This window comes from Polistes canadensis, unplaced genomic scaffold (genome assembly GCF_001313835.1).
Source record: "Polistes canadensis isolate GaletaPanama2010 unplaced genomic scaffold, ASM131383v1 scaffold_261, whole genome shotgun sequence".
Taxonomy (NCBI): domain Eukaryota; kingdom Metazoa; phylum Arthropoda; class Insecta; order Hymenoptera; family Vespidae; genus Polistes; species Polistes canadensis.
In genome coordinates this window covers 77,442-87,005 of record NW_014569808.1, presented here as the reverse complement: position 1 = coordinate 87,005, position 9,564 = coordinate 77,442, and positions in this window count along the sequence as shown.

Here is a 9,564-nt window from a genome sequence, read left to right as displayed (position 1 = left end):
GGATAACAGGATTCTTTTTTATTTTTTTCATATATTCGCGAATATATTTCATGCTAGATAAGTAATTAAATGCGTATCGGTAGGAAGATAAAAACAAAAAAAAAGAAATTTTCCGTTGTTTCATTTTTTTTTCTCTTTTTTATTCTTATCCTTTAGCTATGGAATCAACAGGTTATCGGCAACGAAACGTTCTAGGATAAACTTTCGTTCGAAAATGAACATTTCCTAATTAACAATCGTGCATAAATATTTGCGATAATTAGAAAAAAAAGAAACGAAATATAATCGAAAAATAATCGTACACTTGAATTTATATATTAAAAATCATTTGTGATTCCGTTAGCCGAAAGTTATTCCCATCTCAAATACGTTTAATATTTTATGCAAAGCCTCCTCCTTTTTCCATTGGTCGAGTAATTTTTATTTAAAACGGACAAATGACCGAAATGTTCAGGGGGTAAAAAGAAAATTTCACTTGGTTCTCTCGTCTGACGTTGTAAAATACGTTCGGTAATTCGCGACACGTAGTTCGTTTAAGCTCCGCGTATTTTTCAGAACACCATCATCCCGAACTCATCCAAGTGGAAAAGACAACGTTCCTATCTTCCTGATAGGCACCGAGCTTGCTAACGAGCCGATTTATCGACTAAAACTTAGCAACTTTTTCATACTTTTCATGTAACGAGTTTCGTCGTACAATATTTAATCTTTCCTCTCGAATTATCTATCAATCCGATCTATTTTTTATAATAATTATTCCTTTCTTTTTTCTTTCAATATAAAATTAACATCGATTTTGTTCATTCGTTAATTAGAATAAAAGAAATAATTAACTATTACGTTTGTCGCGTATTCGCGTTGAATGTATGTCACACGTCGATTGAAAGTGCATAAAAATTTGTTTCGTTAATTAAATCAGGAAAGAAATCGATCGGGGACCAATAATATTCTATAATAAATATGCGTATATAATATTATATAATAATAAATTATTAATGAAAGAAAAATATATTAAGTAGCGAAATTACTGCTAACTGCAAGATCAGAATCATTCATAAAACATGTATTCGGGTCGTACAATGTAGAACTTCATTAAGCTTAAAAACGTTATTCATCTCGAATGTAATTTCCCGTTAATGTCGCTCACGAGAATTTTCCTATATAATATTCTATGTATGATAATAAAAGTAGTACTAGAAAAAAAAATATCCAATATACGAAGAATGTAATTTCGAACGTAACTGTGTGAAATAATAGATTGAACGACAAAATAAAATATATATATATATAAAAGCAATATAGTAAAAAAATACAAACCGGAGAAAAATATATCTCAAATAAATATACAAATCTATGAGAAAATATCGAGTAAAATGGACACATTTTCAATGGGAAAAAAAAAAAAAATAAAAAAGATAAAAAAACATTGCAATCGGTTATATACCTAGTATATATCTTTTATTTTTGCTGCGGAGGAATAAAATGAAAAAAAAAAAGGAGAAAAAGTAGAAGTACACGTTCTAAACGATCCAATTAAATAAGACACAGGTATTAGAAGAAGAAAAAAATAAAAAGGGATGGTTGTTCGTCCCTAGTTCTGGCTAGTCGCCTCTTGCGTGCGGTTTTCGTTCATCCTCTCCCACCCTATTGGATTCAAGCCAAGAAATTTTTCATATTTTTTGGCAACAATTCGAACCTGCACACCCCTGAAATATTTCCTTCGATCCTCTTTCTCTCTCTCTCCCTCCGTTTCTTTTCGTTACGACTTTTCTGTTTGTCTTACTCATTACGTACACTTACACAGGAAAATGCATACTCAGGATTTAATTTATGCACGCTATAAATGTGTATGCACATAACTCGTATCTTATCTTACTCGCATATAACCTCATTACTCCCAAAGAATAACGGATCTTCTATATAATCTTAATTTATTTATTTTATCGATTTTGTTTTTATCGAATTTGATTATATTTATTGCACCCATACTATTGATCATTTTACGAGTTGGTTGGTTGGTATACGCACGAAAACTTGCGAAACCCTGCATTGTCTTTGATAATTAATTGTATCGACTGGATCTCTCTTATTGTCCATAAAGCGATATCTACTCGAACAGAATAAACAAATATTAGGATTACTGTATAAGAGAAACCTTTTAGGAAAATAAAATAGCACCGGGAATCGAATATTCCGCGATTGTACCGATTTTATTGTCCGATTCGTTTCGTGGATAATAAAAAGTACTGCCAAAGAGTAAAAGAATTTGTAATTAAACGAAATATAAAAAGATTATACGTTTACTTTTTTTTATAAACAATCATGATTTCTATAAAAGCGTACGCGTAACGTTGATAATAGAAAAATAATAGCTTTCGAAATGTTTAGCTGTAATAAAAATAAAAAAAACAACTATTTCGAATAAAAGTCAAAAAATTTCGTATGCAAGTTGTTGGAAAAACATCGTTCTTCATAAAAATTGCGATGTGTATACCGAAATCGGATCGATGGACTATGGAATGTTTTATACGCGTTCCGTGTGTTAACCAACCTATATACATATATATATATATATGTGAAACACGTAGAAAATATTTATTTATTGAACAAGAAATCATCAAAATTATTGACGACAGCGTGAAACATTGGGAAATGTTATTTTTTGTTTACAATAATATTTGATAGATAATAAAGACGATTACGACAACGAGCCCTCGTCGTGAAATAAAATAAAATAAAATAAGTTAAAACAATATAAAAAAAGAAGGGAAGAACCCCGAAATTCAATAAGATTCAATCAATCGAATGTAGTATTTAAATGTATGTTTCAATTCGACGAGGTGAAAATGAACGAGCGCTCAACCGAGAGGGTGTGTCGTGTGTATTTTCTTTTAATCAATTTTTGTTCCTTTTATTCATTTTATTTTTATTTTTCACTTTGTAGAATGAAACCGATGAAAATTTGTGCAAAATACAACTGCATACAGTTTTTTTTGTCATGCATACACATACGCGTACCTATACATATATACTCTATATCCCTTTTATGTGAATTTTACGAACAGTAACGAATATTTAATCGGCAAATAAAATTCTGCACCCATTCTTTCTTTCTTTTTTTTTTCTTTTTTCCTTTTTTGTTATTGTTTCCAATGAAATATGCAATTTCAATGAAAACTCGTCGAAATTTATTGTGGCGTGCCTGATTCCCCTTCTGCCTAACTTTTCCCCCGTGTACCCCGTGAACCCCGTTCAAACTCTCGTGCGTGAAATAAACCTTGGTCCGAGTTCGTTATGTACCGAGTAGCAAGGGACATCAAAAAGTCATGCTTCGTAAATAACGAAAATTCATTAAGAGAACAAACGGTGATGGTGGTGGGCACAGGGTTGTGATTGTGCTCATGCGAGGATCCTACGAAACCTACTAGACTACTTGCGTTCAAATTTTCTCTCTTCGGGTATGTTAAAAAAGTGTCATAAATGTGCATTAGTCGGGTCTAAATTATGGTTACTTAATCGTACACGTAATACATATTTCAATCGATAAAAACGCAAAGTAATTGTTTTCTCTAATTCGCAATGAATTTAATTCCAATTCGATTACTATATATATTTGTAATTTATATATGATTAAATTTGCCAACAACTTCATCTTTTTCCAAAAAAAATTGTTTAATTAAGCGATTAATTTAATATAATATATATAGAGAATTTTTCAAATACGGTCACTTTTATAATTACCTACTCGACCCAAGGTATGCGTAATATTTTGGTATATTTATTCGAGCATTAAAAAAATAGTCTTATTTCTGTATATTATGTGTAGTATAAATTACAAATAACTAACATGGAAGATTTAAACGAACCATTTATCCGATCTTCTAGCGATATTCCCGAGTGGATATTCGTCGATCAAGTAAATAACGAAAAAATATATATTCCGTGCGCGCGTTACCATTTTTCGCTCGTGACTTGCTCTCCCCATATCGAATGCTTTCACTTTCCCGATTTAAATTATGACAGAAATGGCCATTCGCTCGCTTACCATCTCTCTATTTCTTCTTTTCTTTCTCTTTTATACACCACCATTCTCCTCGTACGTTCTCGTTTTGCGTAATCTCGTTTCCGATTCATGTTCGTCGTACGGAAAGACGATACGTTTGAGATAAACGACACGTAATATGCATACAAGCCTATAGAAGAACCAACTTACATATATGCATACACGTATCTACACATATATTTATATCTATGCAATATTTTTCTTTGTTTCTTTTTTCTTTTCCTCAAAAACAAGACTATTCTTTGAACTTTTCCACTCCGTATTCGGCGACTTTCTTTTTTTTTTCTTTCTCCTCCTAAAGCGTGCTTACAAAAAAGAGAAAGTATTATCAAACGTAAAGTTCTTTTGAGTTAGTTTAACGCGATTACTACGTATGATGACGGGGTAGGTAACAGCAAGCGTTAAGAGCTAAGACTGAAAATTTCAAAACTGATTAAGCTCTCGTTTAATTAGCAGAACAGTAATGACCGTAACTTGAATATGCTGGAGGGAAGCTTATCCCACGAGAGATACCTTTGACCGAAAAGTATTGCGAACGTTCTAAATTATCGTGCGTATCTTATGAGTTCATATTGTTTATCCTACACGTGATACAATTAGATATCTTACAAATCTATAACAAAAGAACAAAGTTTACAGAAAAATAATGATATCAATTAAAAAATGATAGATAAATTAAAGAAAACGAAAGTGATCTAGTAGACTAGTATATGACAACGAACTGATCGGTCAATAGTTACAACTGGCAACACGATAGTGAGAGAGAGAGAGAGAGTTATGGTGAGACATCAATGTCCATTGGGAAATCACTTTAGTGATGTTGCCGGCTGGTACAGCGACTGCGTAATAATAGCAAGTGCACTGTGAACGATGCGATGCCTGATGACAACAACTGTGACACTCATATCGACGAATTATTATGACGAGTTCGAACTACATCAAATATATATATATAAACTATTCTTGTAATAATTCTATGTGTGTGTGTGTGTAAATAACATTTCAAGATATATATATATATACTTTAATATATTATACTTAAATTTAATATAAGTTTTATTAAAATCTATTCACTTTTAGTATAAAAAATATTAACCCGAACTTTTCAAAGAAATGGTAAAGTTGTACATTTTACAGCATTGCATTCTCTGACATTTTATCAACATTTTCAGATCAATTTATATATATATATTTGTTATGATGAAGATTAATTGTTGCTCTTTTGTTTTGTTATATATACCCCAAAGAAGTAGAACTTCTTACCTGCATACATAAGTACACACACCCGTGTTTTTTATTCCCTCTTTATCAAACACGTTGGGTTCTGATTTGACGTAATCCAGACTACCACTTGCTGGTTTTACATTAAATACCAGGCATCGTGAAAAAGGGGAAAGAGAGAGAGAACGCTTTTGAAAAGGTACAAGAAGAAAGTTCGATCCCTTTGCAAAAAGGACACAGTAGGAACAGAGTAAAAGTAGAAGTAAGGGGAAAGAAAAAGATCGGAAGGATTTTGTCGGTTTTTCTTCCATGCTCGTCGTGCTGGATTAATAATCGATTTTCGTATTAAGAAAGCTCTTTACATAGCTACGAAGGAATAAGGAATAGACCAAGAAGAAAGAGAGAGAGAGAGGAAAAAAAAGGAAACGGTAGAGGGAACGTTTGACGTCAAAGAAAAGGGCGAACATAGGCATGGGAATGAGTCAGCAGTCCTATTTCCTGAATTTCCTACCAAGCTCGAGCTTTATCGACCAAGGAATTTTATCTAATTGACTTATCAAATAATCATTTCCTAGCTTTCCGTTCAAAGATATACGAATAGTAAAACAAGATTGTATTTGAAACAATCACTTTTTCAATAGTTTCACAACGAGACAGTATTGGAGTATAAATCTTTATGGAAGGGAAACATTTTACAAATACAATTAACGCAAAAATTATATGTATTTGTTTTTCTTTTTTAAACAGTGCATTGTTAATCTTATTTAAATTAAGAATAATTATAATAAAAGGATCGATTTTGTGGGATAAGAAAAAAGATAAAGAATTTCTTAGAAAGTTTTCAATGAAAATAATACGCGGGACTCGACTCAATACGGAATTATAACTTATACTCAAGACATTATTTAAAAAAGAGAAAAGAAAAGAAAAGAAAAGAAAAGAAAAAAAAGTAAACGGAGAGTCTGTTTTTAAGCCGCTCATCGAAGAAGTCGCGTTAAATGGCTCTGAAGTTTCCGTCCAATAAATTCACCGAGCTCGCAGAGACTCGCGAATCCTCTTTGCGCGGGCCGATATTTTCAAGAGATCGAAAGGGCGAAAGGGGTAAAGGGGGGAAGGGATTGCAAGTAGAAACCTAAGTCCTGAGAAATCACTTAGTTTCGGTATCGATACCCCGAAAAAGGCGAAAGGACGTGCTCCTTCGACTCGACTACGCGTTCAATGAAACAGGGGGAAGGGTTGGGGAAAGGGTTGGGAAAAGGGTTGGGGGAAGGGTTTGGGGAATGGGTCGAACCTCGAGACTACTTCTTACGCTTTCTCTCTCTTTCTCCTGCGGCTTTAGTGCTTCTTCGTTTTACTTCATCGGCACCCATAACCCGTACCTTCGAAATACTTGCCTAAGTATATCGAAGGATACTACTGGATGCCAAACTAAGAATTCCAAATGGTTGGTGCTATCGATACGATGGCGATTGAATGATTTTACGAGTTTACCACAGTTTACGATCATATCGAGAAACTATGTATAATAGATTTAGAGAGTTTCGGTTTCGAATTGAAATGTGTCCGTGCACGCGTATATCTATTTATTATCTATTCAATACGTACAAAATAGAATTTGATTATACTAATTTGACAATTATATTATAATTTACATATTTTCGAATGATAAGGATCCCGATATATCATTTTATAATACCTACAATTTTTGCTAATTCAAGTTAATGCGAATGAATGAACTCCGAACGTTTGGTAACTTGACTTGGCTCTTTCAATATATCTTGTTCATTTATTATTATTTCACTTTATATCGTTTAATCGAACCGAGCTAATTATTATTGTTATACGTTTTACCGTAGAAATTTGTGCAATGTGTAAAATCAGTATCCCCGTTTGCTTTGATATTTTCCAAAGAGTACTTTCAACATATACACTTTGGACAAAGACGATCGATGATTGTTTAATTAATTAATACGGACCAATTAAATCGCAAAAAATATCAATCGATATAACATTCTTCATCGTCGCTTTAACCATTTGTGTTTCTAATCGTTCATCATTAAAAGCTTTATTGTCGTTGATATCATTAATAAATAATAATTATCCATTAAATGCGTCAATTATAGAATGATAATAATTAAAACTCTTCTTTTTCGAATTTTCATTTTAAAAAGCTAATCACGCGATATCATATAAATTTTTTTTTCTTTATCGACGTTCCTTTAAACGTTTAATGGAGTTAGATAAAAAACGAAGAGTCAGCAGGTCGTTCGTTGAACTTTCTCGACTCGATTTAAACGGGAAAGGGAAGAAGAAGGTGAATTGATTTGCTACCAAAAGCCGATATTCCTTTGAGACGAATTTTTAAAATCGTTTGTGTAACGTCATATCTCTGCTGAAATACTTTATCATTCACTTCAACTACAATACATTCTTTTCAATTCTACTATCTTTTAAAATTAAAAGTAAGCAATACGAAACCTTAAAACATTTCTCTCAATAGAAAAAGTCAAGTATCAAATATACGGTATCTCGGGTAAACGTGTTATTCAAACAAATATTCATTTCAAATAATAGATCCTTTTCATAATTACTTCCCCCTCTCGTGTATTATATTTTTTACTTATACGATTAACGACAAACGATGGAAATAATTATAAGGGAGGGGGAGGATAATATTCGGAAACGTTATTAAAACTTAAAAAAAGGTCCTAAACTGTATATCGACATTTTTAAATTGCTTTTAAAAGCATCGATCAAATTTCTAGGCTAAGCACGTACCCGACGTGTTAACTATTAAATATCTTGTTGGAATTAATCAGAAACACTTAATCGTTCTCCTCGGTAATAATTTCTCGAGCGGACTTGTTGTACCGTAGCAATCTCGTTGTTGAAAGAAATAGCCAACCACCGAGTCCGAATAAATTGCATGGCGAAATGGATTGACATCCTCGAAGATGTCGGAAAAGTCAATAGTAGCGAGTCGATAGTCATGCTTTCTTTTCGCTACAGGTTACTTATCAAAATTTAAATAGATTTTATGCAACACATAGGCGCACACTTAAATGTATTAACATTTCTTCTACTATGAATCACATCACATCTCAAACACAGGGTATTAATTAATACCTTGTGTGTGCGATTAAATTAGTCTAAGTGGAGAAAATCGATAACACATCTTACTTTCAATGATAGATATAATTAAGAGAAACACTATGGTATCGAATTTTGAACTCGTTAATATCAAAGCATACAATTAACGTGTATATTCTAGGATAGAGAATAATCCAATAATTGATATGTAGGATCTTAAATAAAATACAGTCCTCGGTGGTGTAACCATCTATTCCGACTTATCGATTAGAAGCATCTCTCGTTCCATCAATCTAAGAAACCGTCAAGCTCGTTCCTTCGACTACTCGGTAAGAACTAGATAAAAAAGAAAAGAAAAGAAAAGAGAAGGAAAAGGAAAAGAAAAAAAATAACCTCGAGACATTCCGATCGGACGAGTATATAAAAAAGATCTTCCCAGTGAGATGAAGACGTTGATTAAAAGAAGGCGGTAGTAGGAGTGAATCCATTTCTCATCGTGGCTCATTCAGAGATCAGGGGAGGAAGAAGCAAGGAAAAAAGAAGAAGAAGAAAAAAAAAATAAAGAGGATGGAATAGAAGGGCGAGGATAGGTGGATTCTAGCTAGAGAGCTTGGAAATTCTCTCTCCTTGACGTTCCAAAGTGTAAAGGTGGAATGGTAAAAGGTGGAAGGAAGGAAAAGGGTTCTGTCCTACCGATAACGCACTCGACGGGAATCTCGGTAGGGGAATTTGGCGAGAAAAATCCATGGAATTCTAATATAAGGGGAGTGGGAGCAGGAGGAGGGTGGGTTATCGTTTCGTACATCTAACGTGTAAGAGTACGTGTAGGTTTACGTATAAGTGTTGGTGCGCGCACGCGCACGCGATTACCACTCGCTTGCAAGATTCTTCCAGGAAGAGAGACGATGATCCCTCAGGGAATGGCTGCCAGCCAGACTTTATTCTACGTCTATACGGTAGGAGGAACCAACCATTCCTGTTGTCGTCTAGTCACTATTCTCCTATAATATTGTGTCCCTTTTCGACTGTAACTTCCATCGACACTTTTCACGTTGGCATACGTTAGCTACATTCTCTATTTCCTTGTACGACTGTCTGTTTGTCTGTTACCTCAAGGAAACCCACCAAATTCTATATATTAGTTACCATTCATGTGAATTCTATATTTGAGATATTTTTGTAAATTTAAA